Here is a 13,934-nt window from a genome sequence, read left to right on the forward strand (position 1 = left end):
CACTAGGGGACTTTGCAAATACTTTTATATTCTCTACCCAAATTACTCTGGGATATATCATGGCATCACACTAACCTGTATAAACCAACAGGATCACATGCCCTGTTCAAGATTCCATGTAATTATGGTGTTCACATAAACTGACCATACAGGTTAAAGTAGATAATGTGCTACCTGAAATATACATTTTGCACCAAATAAGCATTCTTTCCTCTGATCTCAGAAGTTGAAGTTTTACAATATGGATCATATCATTCTTGATCCTGTATTCTGATTTACTTTAGTCCTAACCACATCAGCTTCATTCACATTTCTACTCAGAGTCTGATGCCTTTTTCAAAATTTTCAACCGTTCTTGTCTGAGGTACTGGTGACTATCATAGATTCAGAGCTCTAACTCTGAGTCTCAGGTGTCACATAAGTACCCAAAGTTTCAGGGACTGGCCAGGTTATACTCAAATAGCTCAGTAACTCGGAATTTAGGAATAACAGTTACAACACCTGAATATGACTTCTGTAAGAGCTTACAATATAGGACCCTTTACAATAGGCCCCAACCTGATAACACATGCTATTGACTTCAATTTTCTAGGTTTGTACATTATAGTTCGTATGAGTGAGGTATGATAATAGGTGTCTTTTTGTTTCTGCCATTTCATTCAACATACTGTCCTTAAGTTTCATTTACTCAGTTGTATGCTTTACAACTTCATTTCTTCTTGCAGCTGCTCAGTAGTCTGATGTATGTATACACCCCAGTTCTCCCTTCCTTCCCTCAGGAATTGTACCCTTAGGCCACCTCCATTCATCGAGAATTGCAAACATTACCACCATAAACATCAGTGTGCAAGTGTCCATTCATGCCCCACTCTCAGTTCCTCCATGTCCATACCTAGCAATGGGATAGTAGGATCATATGACACCCCACCCCTCATCTCCTGTGGAGCCACCACACTCCCCTCCAAAGTGTTTTCAACTCTCAGTTTTCCTACCAACAGTGAATAGGTACATCTCTTTCTCCACATTTTCTCTAGCACTTGAATCTCTGTGTTTATTTTTAAACATTTTATTCACACATCATACAATCAAACTAAATAAATAGATATGCCTTAACCACCAGAATCTATATGAGGACTTTCCTTTTCTTCCACAAAGAATCCATGCCCCTCCCTCATACTCCGTTGCTGAAATTTAGTTTTGGCATAATGCCTCTGTTACATCCAATGTAAGCATAGTACAATGTTACTCTTGACTATAGACCCTAGCTTGCATTGATTGCACTTTTTCCTGAATCCAATCCCATTTCACACCTTGCACTGTTGACATTCATTTGTTCTTCTTCATGCAAAAATGTTTTCATATTTGTACATTTAATCACTCTGGACATTCCTATATTATATCGTCTCAGTCTTTATCTTCTATTTTTCCTTCTCTTTCTATACCTTCCCCCAGCCCTTCTCCCTCAACCATACTCACATTCAGTCTTATTCAGTACACACTGATTTTTAAAACACATTTTTCTTCTAAAATTACATACTTTCTAGCTGGCAGATTGAACTAAAACACATCAAGGAACATTAATATACAAAAAAAAAACACTATGTTTCATGGTAGTATTGTAAAATCATATAGAAGCAATTTTGGACACCTGAAATGTTAATCAAATTACAGATAAAGAAATTTTGGCTTCAGAACATAATAGAAATTTATCTGAAGACATTCTAACATAAGCAATGACTGTGAATATTTATTTAGGGTAAAACTCTTTGCCTATAACAGCTATATTAATTTGCCAGAGTATGCCTACAGTAAAGTACCAATTCCATGAACCCACAAACTTAACAAAAAAATTCAGGAGACAGTATCATGTGAGGACTTTCACAGATGTAGAATTCATCCAATCCTCTTATAAAAACAGAAAAGTGAAAAGTTCCTGTACAACATCTTTATCAATACTAGTTCTAAAGTTATCCAGTGAACCGATAGAATATGAATGAATAAAACCAATCCACAAGACAAGTAGCAGAAGAGCATTACTAAGTAGAGGGAAGTCCAAGAGAATTTTGGAGACTGTCAGCACCAAGAAATGAAAAACAAACAAGGTTAAATACTCACCCAAAGGAGAAGACACCATCAATTATGGAACCAATTAGAAGATCTCAGAATAGCAGCCAAAAGAGGTAATGGACAAGAATAAGCAGACTACAGTGAGCTTCAATGCAGCCAGAGCAATCAGAGCTTCAAGATCTTAGGAAAGATAATGGGAAAAGATAAAAGCACACTAAGGAGAAATGCATGTGAACAGAAATTACACAAAATCAGGAAAGGACCATGATGGAGGGAAAAAATTTAGGCTACTTGTGAGAAAATTGGAGTGGGCATATTTCAAAATTGATGAAGAAACAGTTTCTAGGCTTTACTTTATTTCCCTAGAAAACTCCTGTTTGTTTTAAATACTGTTTCCTCTGTCTTAACAATTGCAGGTCTTAACAGTTATGTTCCATTTTGAAATGATTTCGACACAGTAGCCATTTTCCCCATCACCACTTTCACCATGGTTATACCTTTGGGCCTGGTTCAGCGGTGGGCTGGTGAACCACTGTCAGAGGGGGAAAAAGTGGCCCATGTTTCCAAATTTCTAAAATGCAAACATACTCACTATGGCTTCTTATAAACATATAAACATAATATCATTAAATGCAAATCTGGCAAATAGAGGAGAATGACTACCTAAGGAGCATATCATTCTCTGTTTTCTGCTTAAAATACTTAGAACACATTGAGATTTTCTAAAATACAAAGACATTGTTGGAAACAAGTAAGTTTTTAAACCGATTACTAATTAACTTTAAAAAAATCATAGCATAAGATAAATTAATGAATTTAGTGAACCATAATGTATAAGCCGTCATCCTATTTTGTCAGCAGAGGAAATATTTCAATCCATGTATCCCTGCTCTAAAAACTACATTTCTTTCAGAACAATGCTTCATATCTCAGAAATTATATGAAGCAATTCACCATGTCACTAACATGCATTTAGATTGCTTTCTATATGCTGCAAAGTGTAAGCCCCAAGATCTTGAATTTTCCTACCCATTCTTTTGGAATATGCTGTGCTTGCATGAGAACAGGTATGGCCTAGCATTCACAAGGATAAGAGACTACAATGAAGTTATGTTGACACACCTCAGCCTACAGACAGGCAAATCCTAGACATGTGAGACAGCCCACCTAAGTCAGAGAGCTTCCTGACAGATCTATAGGTTTTAATAGGTATGTGGCTGAAGCCAGATAAGCTATTCAACCAACCATTAGACTCATGAGCATAATAGAAGTCAATAAACTTGGGGGTGATTTTTTATGCAATATTGTCAACTCATAAATTGAGGTTTGGAGATTGTCAGCTTGATGTATTATGTCACATATGCTTCTTTTTGAAAAATTATGGAAATGCAGAGAAATATCCACATAGTTGTATCAGCTTTATTCATTCACTTAACAAACATCCTTATGGACATTGCATGTGCTGTTCTAGGAACTGGATTATGTGACAACTTAATGTTAATGTATTTACTAATATGACTTTTGATAGTTATAAAGTAATAAACTTATAATAATGCAAGAACATAAATGAAAGTATGCAATGTGAGGGAAAATAAAAAATAATGAAATTATCGCATTTGTTGTTGATACTGTGAAATGTGATGTTTTATAATTTGGGAAAAAATGTTTCTCATGTTTTACCTCTTGAAGATATTTTCCAATAACAAATAAATTATCGTAAGAAAAATCATTGCATGGTCAACTAGTATTTAAGTGAGATCCAAGTAAATATAGTCAATTACCCTGCAATAAGCACATGGTATGCATATGCCCACACTCATACTTTTGGAAACTATCATAAATTCTGACATTCAAATTATATAAATGCAAATCATAAGATAGTTTCATCTCAAATCTAATCTCAATGATTGAAATTTCATTTTCCCATTAAATGTTGGTGGCTGATTCTGCAGGCACGTTCAGATTTATTTGAAAAATGAGATTTTGCCTCTTCAAAGGATATAAGGAATAGAAGATTACAAGAACAATTTCTTAGAGGGAGATTCTAATATATGTACACACCAAGATAGCTGAAAAGAGGACACTATGATACATGTGAATGGGACAGATATTGCTTGAGAATTAGCTGGGTTCATTGTTCTTGGTGTATATAGAGAAAAATTCTCAGAGTCTTTTGAAAAGCAAACGGTCTCCAAATTTTCCTGTTTAAATAAGTATTAATTTTCTTAACAACGCTGCTTTTCACCAATACTGAGTGTGTCTAAGTGTGGAAACAGAGATATTGTGAATGACAAAAACGTATATGTCCAATTTATTAAAGCTTTCTGCAGCAATGTTGTGAACACAGTATCACATATTAAATGTATTATTAATAACATATGATAGAATGAATGGCATTACCCCCCCATATTGAACAATAACATTGCTCTATGTTATTTGACAATTTGTTAGGCAATTTTTACTGTACAATCCAAATTTTCTATAAAAACCCTCAGAGGTATCAGTATAGTATATTTTTTCTCAAAATATTCATGGCCAAATAATATAGGGTAAAGGATGATAGTTTCCAAGCCCACTATTTTCTACTGCTACTGATTTCCTTTCTCTCTGAACAGACCCTTGGAAGAATATGATCAATTTGGTTGGACAAAATTTAATGATTTAGAAATTGAGGCTCTGGAGAGATATAAATGTATAACAAGTGAACATTCTTGTTCAGATGCTCCTAATTTTAAAATATTAAGGTAACAGAAAACATTAGCAAAGATGTGCGAGCCTTATCCATTAATTCATTTACTTTCCTTCATTCACGTGGTTAAAAATACACAAACTTTTACTACTTTCAGCATAGGTACTGAACATGTGAGTTTCTATCAATGATATTGTGTTGTTAATATTTCTTGACTTTTTTTATAGCCTAGGCTGCAAAAATTAGAGCTAGCTATTTGAGAAAATTCCAAATTATCAGAGGAATACATGGATTGAAATATTTCCTCTGCTGAAAAAATAAGATGACAGCTTATACATTATGACTCATTAATTTCATTAATTAATCTTATGTATGTTTTTTAAAGTTAATTAGTATACATTTATAATGTTCTAACCATTGCTAAACAAAATATCTTGTTCTTAAAGAACAATGTTTTCAATCTCAAGAGGCTAAAATTTGAAATGGCTATAAATTTATCAGTCATTTAGGTAAATACTTGTCATTTCTTGAATGTGAAATCACACAAAATTTTCAAGCAAAATTGGCTTAAATGATTGATATTGGAATTCCATTACTCTAGTTTTTTTCTTTTGATACAGATGGAGGACATTTATACTTAATAGAAAGATACAAAGTAGAAGTTGAAAATATGAAACCCAAATCCTCTGTTCTATTAAAGCAGTGATCTAATTTCTTATCCTGGATATGCTGATGGTAAACTGATAACTAACAAGTTTGGAGACTCAAAAAGACAAGATGAGTACACCCACATTCTGTGCTCAATCAGATAATGTATATGCATTGGAAATAAATGGTGAGGAACGAAAGATATCCTTTAGAAAAATGTCAGGTGGAAAACCCAAGTACAACTACAGCAATGCACACCTATCCAAATCTTGGATGTAAGGAAACAGGCAAAGGCAGAGAAAAATTAAATATGTTGATGCAGAGAGGGGTGTTGTCTAAGTTTGCCTTGGTAGCTCTAGCAATCATTAGGGTCTTGCTGAGTTAAGCAAGAAGAATTTATTATCTCAATTTTTGAAGCTAGAATTTCAAAATTAAGGAGTTCAATGGTCATTGAACTCTTTGAAGCCTCTGGGGTTCTGTTGGTGGATTGCCAGCAATTGACAATTCAAGCTCAAACTCCGACACATGATGATAGTTCTACTGTATTATTTCCAAAACAAATGCACAAATTTCCTTGGCTTATATACTCTAATTATATTGGATTAAGGCCACCCTAGCTCAATTTGGCCTCACCTTAGCTAATACAATCTTCAAAATCCTATTTACAAATGCAGTTTCACATTCTACACCATGATTCCATTTAGCCTTATCTTACTTAATAACTCTTTCAGTGATCCAATTTACAAGCTACTTCACGTAAACCAGACCAAAATTTAGGACTTGGGCATGTCTTTATGGGGAACTTAATCCATTTTATAAAAAGTTCTGTATGAATTTTCATTAGTTAAAAAATATTAGTACATGAAATAATGACAATATTATGTGTGGGTGGCTGCAATGGTAACAGACTTCTTGAAAAAAGTTTCATTTAGAAATAATTGATTCTTTCACCTTTGATCTCTTTAGAAGTCAAAATTGTGTGGGGAGGAGGTACTCAATTATATATGCAAGGAAGCTCAGCTTTAAATGGTATTAGAAGTATGTGGAGAGCCAAAAATTAAAATTAAAATAATGGAAGACTTTTTAGGTAGAAATTGGAAAAAAATTAGTTACAATGGTTAATATTGGGTATCAGAGGCTGTGGCACAACTCACTCATATCCCCTTTCTAAAGAATTAGCATGACTGGTCTTTTAAGGCAAATTCATGTTTTAGGGTTATAACTGAGCAAGAATTTCCCTTTTACAATCATCCACATGTGAAAATGATCATAAAATAAGCAAGAAAAATTGCATTTGAAAAGAGATTAAATTTATTGAAAGAATTACTTAGATATAAAGGAAATATTTAACTGCATTTTAAAAAATATTCTTTATAATCTTGCACAGAGAAACAAAAAGAGATGCTAGTCACATTTCTTTCACGAGAGTCCAGGGTTAGATTATTGCTATAGTGTAGATACTGGAAGGGATGAACAAAACTGACAGCAGGTACTTTCCAGGTGGACACATCCAGTAGCTTGATCATATTCTCAATAGCATCCATATGGCCAGTATCTTCCATACCAAGATGGGCGGTAGCAGCTGTATCCATAACCACCATAGCCAGGGTAGCCCCAGCCATAGCCACAGCCATAGCTCCAGCCTAGGCCACCATAGCCATAGCCCAGGCCTCCATAACCACAGCCCAGGCCTCCACAATAGTTGCCGTAATAGACCATGGTGTCAAGTGTTGATGGTTCAAGTGTGAAGAGGAAGAGATTGTCCTGAATTTGATATCATTGTCTTCATGCCACCTTTTATACTTCCTTTGTGGTAGGTGTGGCAAAGCATAGGCACTGTTGCCCTCATAATAAATTATTTTTGTATTAACAGCACAACCAACAAAATGTTTATGAACCTCTTATGTCATTGGGCATTGTGAAGCTTTCATAACCAAAAGTACCTTGGACTATAGTATCAAGATTTTCACAATCAAGCAGATGCCTTCAATGACATTCTTGACCTGCTTTTAAAGCTCTTGCTCATTGAAAGCTTACATTTAAATTGCACAATGAGACTCCATGATCACAGAAACTATGCAATCCACAAATGACTGAATTTTTTTCAGTTTACTAATATCTCCATTTTCGTCAACGCATTTTGGTCTACGAAGTGACCCTCTATGGAGTCTGAATTGTTTTGAGACTAGGTACAATCATTACCATCCTGTTTATGGGGCGGGGTAACTGAAGCACAAAGGAACAGTTTTTATGTCACACATCTAAAAGTGGCAGTGTTAAGCTTTGAACCCAGAGTGCTGATTCCAAATGTTTTACTCTCATCTACTGTTCTAGTGGCTTCCCATAAAGTTATTTTACTATGAAAGTAAGTTTGGGGGTATATGACTTGGTCATTCAATTCAGCTCTAACCCTAATTGTTATATAACATATTGGCTATTATAAAGGTTTCCCAAAATCTGAGTTATTTTTCTCAAGGACTTTGTTTTTGAAAATCTACTAAGTGCCATGAAAATATATCTTGGCCCTTGGCCCATATTACTTATTAAATAAAGGCATGACTACGGACATCTTATAGAAAGAACACACACATGCCAAATATATTGAAGTTTAAACAAAATTATTTCGTGAAAATGAGATTTCATAAAAGTAGAATTTCATGCTGAATTTAGCACAGGATTCTATGACCTAAAGTTGAAATCATAGGAGAAACATTGTGCTTATTAAAGTGTAAAGAAAATAATTATTACATGAGAAGGAAAATTCCAGTTTTCTCCCTTCTGGTGTGCAGAATTTTAAACTATTGGCTGTCTATAAGCAGTTTCATGTAGCTCAGTGATACCTTTATTTTGATTTTAGTAGTCAACTACTAATGATGTGAAAATGAGGAGAGAATTTCTAAAGGAAAGTTTGTAGGTTTGAAGCAGAATGAAGCTAAAATTTAAGTTAGATTATTGTGTCTTTTACTGTCAATAAAAATAAGGTAAAATTATTGGTTGACTAGAGCAAGTTAGAGTTAGTCTACTGAAAATGCTGTTTTCTGCCATAAAGCTTGGTTACAAAGGGATAAGTTGAAAATCTGGTCTGAGTAGGTCTTTGCAGACGAGATAACTGATTCACACTTATGGCCCACAATTGGGTTAGATGTGGTTAACGAAAGGAAATCTCTTCAGTGCCTCTGGATTCAACAAATTATTAAGAAAATTCCTGCAAATTAGCTGATAGCATTACAAGTATGGTGGGTGTAACTACACTAAGGACATTTAAAAGGCCCTCGGCCTGGGTAATTGTCCAACCTCAATTTCTACTCTTCACTTCTTCTCTATTCAAGGCCAATATCAACAATCAACTATGTGTGGAAATACTACGGAAACTACACAGGGAGTCAAGGCTATGAGGCTATGAGTACTCTTGACATGGATGCCTGGGCTGTAGGCTCTGGCAGTAGCTATGGATTTGGCTCCTGTTTTACTGTGCATGTGGCTCTGGCTGTGGCTTTGGTTACGGTTACTGCTGTTGAGGACACGATGGGAGCCTGCCACCACACACCTAAATATCGGGATTCACCAATTAGGTCTCCATAGGTTTTAGGCCTTTTCCTTAAGTGATAACTATACTACATCTTGGAAGTCCATTTTGTTATTGATGTAGAAACAGAGCTACAAATTCCCTGAATTTGCTTCATGAGAAGTGCACATATGTGAAATTTCCCTTTCAGGCTCTCAGATCTCTACTTTCATTATGATGATCTTGTCACAGCAACTGCCTTGAAGACTTTCCTTTTCTGCTGAAGTTTTTTTCTTATAAAAATCCATTCCATATAAATGGAAGCAAGCAGTTTAAACTCCTTTTCTCTGATAAATTTTACTTATCATAATGTTTCTAAAAATATTCCATTTTGTTGCATGGATCAATAGTTCATTTCTTCAAAAAAACACTACTGTGTATTTATTTAATAAAAGGGCATATTTATTTATATTTACAAACAAGTTTTAAAAACAAAAGGAAAACATGTATGCTTCTACTTATTAACCTTTTTCAAAATGCCAACAGCCCTCATGTTGGATGACGGTTTCTCAGGATTTATTAGAAAAATCAACACAGTTCATTCACAGTTCACCAAGATATCAAAGAACTAATATGTTTAGGCAAAAACATACAAGAGTTAGGTTCTCTTGCAGCTTGATAGTTTGATTTAATTTGATTTGCTTGAAATAACAAAAGCATTTCAAGCATCTTTCGTTATGTAATTGATGCCCCACATTAAACACTCTACTAAATTCTGAACAAAAGCTTATTAGTAAGTTTCTCAAAATTTTTAAAAAATAAACAGTTGTTTTGAAACCATTAAGTAGGAAATGTATTTAAGAAACTAATTAGAACAGATGCCCTAACTTCATTAGTACACCACTGCTCATGTATTTTCATTTTCTTTTATTTTTAATTTAAACAAAGCTTTGGGGTTATCTATTTGGCTATCAGTATGAACAATTTATCTACAATATTTAACAAGGTAAACTGTAGGCACAAACTTAATACAGTTTCAACAGAAATACCCTTTTTTTACTGAAAATACAGTAGTATTTGAAGGACTAATTTTTATCTGCGTCAGTTATAATGAAGCTTCCCATCTATGAGCAGGAACAAAAAAAGTATCTACAAACCTTGTAAACTGATCTATACCATTTATAAACATAAATAATCCAAATTACTAACAGCTCACATCAGAAATTAAAGTTATCAATTCAGTGATTCAGGACTCTTTTGTCTCGCTCAGCTTTACTCCGGAAGGACTGAGACAAACTAAATCACTAATATATTTTTCAGGACTATTCTTAAGTACTACTGATGATCCACAGGTCACGTGTGCTAAGCTACTATTTATCTGTCAGTTCATTTCTCCAACCCCACCCCCACCCCCCAAAATACCACCCTCATTCTGGCAGAAAGCTTTGCTCATAAAAAAAAAAAAAGGTCTACATTTGTACAAGTGTGTCTTCTGTTGAACTCCACAAACAAGAAGACTATCTTGTCCATCACAATATGTGGGGGGGAAAAAAACAGCTTTAATTTGTTTCTTTATGATGCAGCTAGAGTTTTAACATTTAGTTTACAATTAGAGTGATGTTTCCAAACTACGTAGCAGGATTTCTAGGGATGAAGAGGTAGCAGACTTGTTCATTTCCACTGTAAGGTGAATTCCACTGTGGATAGAATTGTTATTTTTGTTGGGAGAGGGTGGAGGACTGGAGTTACATTTTGTACAAGCATCATCTTCAGCATTAGTGTCATCAATGAGGGGGATATGAGGCTCTGAAACCTCTATCTAAACTCAGGATGTGTCATACAATTGTGAATCAAACTTCTTGATTCCAGTTTTTCTAGGCTTTCACTTAAAGAAGTATAAACTGCATTCACCACTCAACTCTGCATTTGGATTCTGTTCAGACCTCAAAATCACAAGATCTGGCCACGCTGCAACTCCCTTGTGGTGTGATCAATCTCTTCAACATCCTCTGCTAATTCCTTCTTGGGTATTTCTTCCTTTTGTGTTTCATGACCAGCTTCTTTAAGGAATTGTTGAAATAAGCTGGCCCCATAGTAATGTTCCTATTCCTAGGCATACTGACCATAACCACTGTTCTATTGAAAGTTCTGAACAACTAAAAGATTATCCACCAAATTGCACAATTATTATGTTCCACAGAAGTACATAAAACAATTGTGCAAAAGATGGCATTATTAAATATCCTTCAAACACACTTTTATCACCATGAATTTTCTGGGTACTTATTTCATTGAAAAGTTGCATCAGCACAAAAGTATTTAATACAATAGTAAAATGTTCTGAAGGAGCATGCAAAGGAGCATTTCTTCCACTAACAATATCAAAAAACTTTTCTCTAGCAAATAAGAGTGTAAAACCTATCACAAGTTGATAGAATGCATGACCCAAACTATTCTTCATCATTGTGAGTGAGATGAGAGGCTTATTTCTACTATAAGGTATCAGCAGCAAGAGAGACACAGTGGATGGTTCGGTTGTCAAAGCCAGAGAAGTGAGTGTATCCATTATGAGGTCTGTCTATGACATCTGTGTAAGTGGTGAATCTTAACCGATACAGGTGTCTGTGAATGCAACAATCACTGCTACTATGTAAACAGTAAGCTGGAACTGAAGGAATTTTTGAGATGCTGTCATAGACATTTCATCCCCATATAACTGCTTTAACAACGCTTGTAAAGTGTGAATAATACCTGATTTTTCTTAAGCTGCATCAGTTCCAGCAATAGCCACTGCAAATCCAACATATGCTGAATATTCAATGACTTCCATCTCAATTTTCCGGGACAGTACTCATGGACTTCCCAACAGAATTGAAGGTGTAGACTTTATATAGGGCTTCTTCTGGTACTTCATTTCTAACATCCTAATAATTCCATTTTAAATCTAAGAGAAGCTCTTACAAAGCATATTGAGTTTTATTACCAACATGATTAGGTAATCCATCCTGTTTCTCTGGCGGTAATATTTTTTAATATAAGCATAATTCACAGAAATTCCTATTATAAGATAGGACAAAATATTTGGTAAAACAGTTTCTGGCTCAGGAATATTTTTATACTGTTTTTCATTTATGTAAGCATGAACAACAGTCATTCTGTTCATCGTCAATGTTTCTGTTTTATCTGATCAATTGGTTGTAGCATTTCCCATGGTTCCATAAGCATCCCAAGTTCTTCCTAAGTTATTATCTTTCACTACTTTCTCAACTGAATAAAACAGTGAGATAGTGACTGTAAGTGGAAGACCTTCTGGCAGTGCTACCACTAAAACTGTAACTCCAATAACGAAGAATTTCTTAAAATACTGTATGTAAATCAGTGTGCACTCAGCCAGCCATGGTCTCTTTTGAACCCAGAACATATCAATTACAAAATATAATACTAGTATGATTACTGTGATGGCAGGCATCAATAGACCTGCTTTGCTAATCTGAACAGCCAGTTCTGTACATTTCCCTTTTAAAACAATTTTTTCCTTTTTTGGCAAATTTACTTCTTTTTATCTTTTTCATCACCTTCTCTATCTTCTTCACTCTTCAATGTCTGCATTTTCAACGCTGGACCATCCTGGGCTTTTGCTTGTGTGATTCTCAATAGCTCATCTTGTTTCTTATTTGTCTTTTCCTTTTTCTTCTCATCTTTCTTCTCTTCCTCTTCACATTCAGTGTCAAGTAAGGTGAAGATAGCTCCAGTTTGAGAATTTACATGTATAGCAGTAACCACCATTCTTTCAGCACTTTCCATTACATGAGTACCTGAAAGAAGTGAAGGACTCTCATCTAAAGACTTCTTAACACGATCAGACTCCCCAGTCAATGAACTTCCATCAATTTTAAGATCATTGCCTTGAATAAAATGCCATCAGCTGGCAGAAGATCACCATATTTCACTAGAGTGATACCCCCAGCAGTAATGACAGCTACAGGTATCTAAATGACATAACCACTCCTGATGCCTGTGAACTTCTGTCCTTGTTCAATTTGATTCTGCAAACCTCTAAACTGCTTTTGTGTTGCTGGTTCCGTACACACTACTGACAAAAGGATTGCAGCTCTACAGTTCCTTTAATCCAATCAGTTTCACCTTCACCTTTTCCTCCCCAACAGAACTTCTTTTCAGAATGCAATACTCCCTTCTGGAGGTTGATGAAAAGAAAGGCCCAATTATACTATGGCTGCAATTTCTAATATAAAGTTCTATCTTGTAATGTTTGCATACTAACGGAAGAAAATTTTTTGGCATCTTAGGAGGTATAAAATTCTTTCCAAACAGTTTTTCTTTTGTCTATAACTACAGGGATTCCACTCAAGCCTTGGCAGATGTTTTCAACTTGGAGCAAATCCCACAGACGTGTCCATAGCTTTTCTGTATTTTATGTTATGCACCTGTGGATCTAAGCGCCATAAGACCCCCAAGCTCCGGGAGTGTAATTCCAAAGTTTCCATCATGATTAGCTTCTTTCAAAGAGTGGTTCATACCAGCATATACAACTGTTTTTTTGTTTGTTTTTGCCATATCGCGTATTATAAGAATAACATATGAGAAGGAAACTGTTTCCCAAAAGAACCTAATTTTCACTTCATATACTTCCAAGATGAAAATCTTTTAAGTATAAAAATCTTCCTTAAACCAAACGCTCATTGTATGACTTTATAAAGCAGCATCTGCAGCAAGACTTCCTAGGGAAATCCCTTGACCTTTAGTCCATGACTAGTTTCTTCCTATCAGTCACGAGATGAACATATCTGTTCTGCACCGGAGCTCTCTTCCCTCCACACCCGCATGTCCCCTTGCTCCACGCTGGCGGTGCAGCTGCTCCCACAGCCACAGCCGCCGCCACTGCTGCAGCCAAAGTTTCCGCCTTTCCCGCAGCAACCTTGGCTGGACGTGGTCCCGTGACACGGCCCACGGGGAGCCTGAGGACCGGAGGGCGGGCGCGCGCGGGTGCGGGTGGGCAAGGAAAGC

At 35.6% G+C, this 13,934-nt stretch overlaps 2 pseudogenes; both read right to left on the bottom strand.

The window, feature by feature from the left end:
* Positions 1 to 10,518: 10,518 nt before the first annotated feature.
* Positions 10,519 to 11,712, bottom strand: LOC143647718 (plasma membrane calcium-transporting ATPase 1 pseudogene; annotated as a pseudogene).
* A 4-nt stretch (positions 11,713 to 11,716) lies between these two features.
* Positions 11,717 to 13,484, bottom strand: LOC143647719 (plasma membrane calcium-transporting ATPase 1-like; annotated as a pseudogene).
* Positions 13,485 to 13,934: the final 450 nt, after the last annotated feature.

This window comes from Tamandua tetradactyla, chromosome 10, assembly GCF_023851605.1.
Source record: "Tamandua tetradactyla isolate mTamTet1 chromosome 10, mTamTet1.pri, whole genome shotgun sequence".
NCBI lineage: Eukaryota > Metazoa > Chordata > Mammalia > Pilosa > Myrmecophagidae > Tamandua > Tamandua tetradactyla.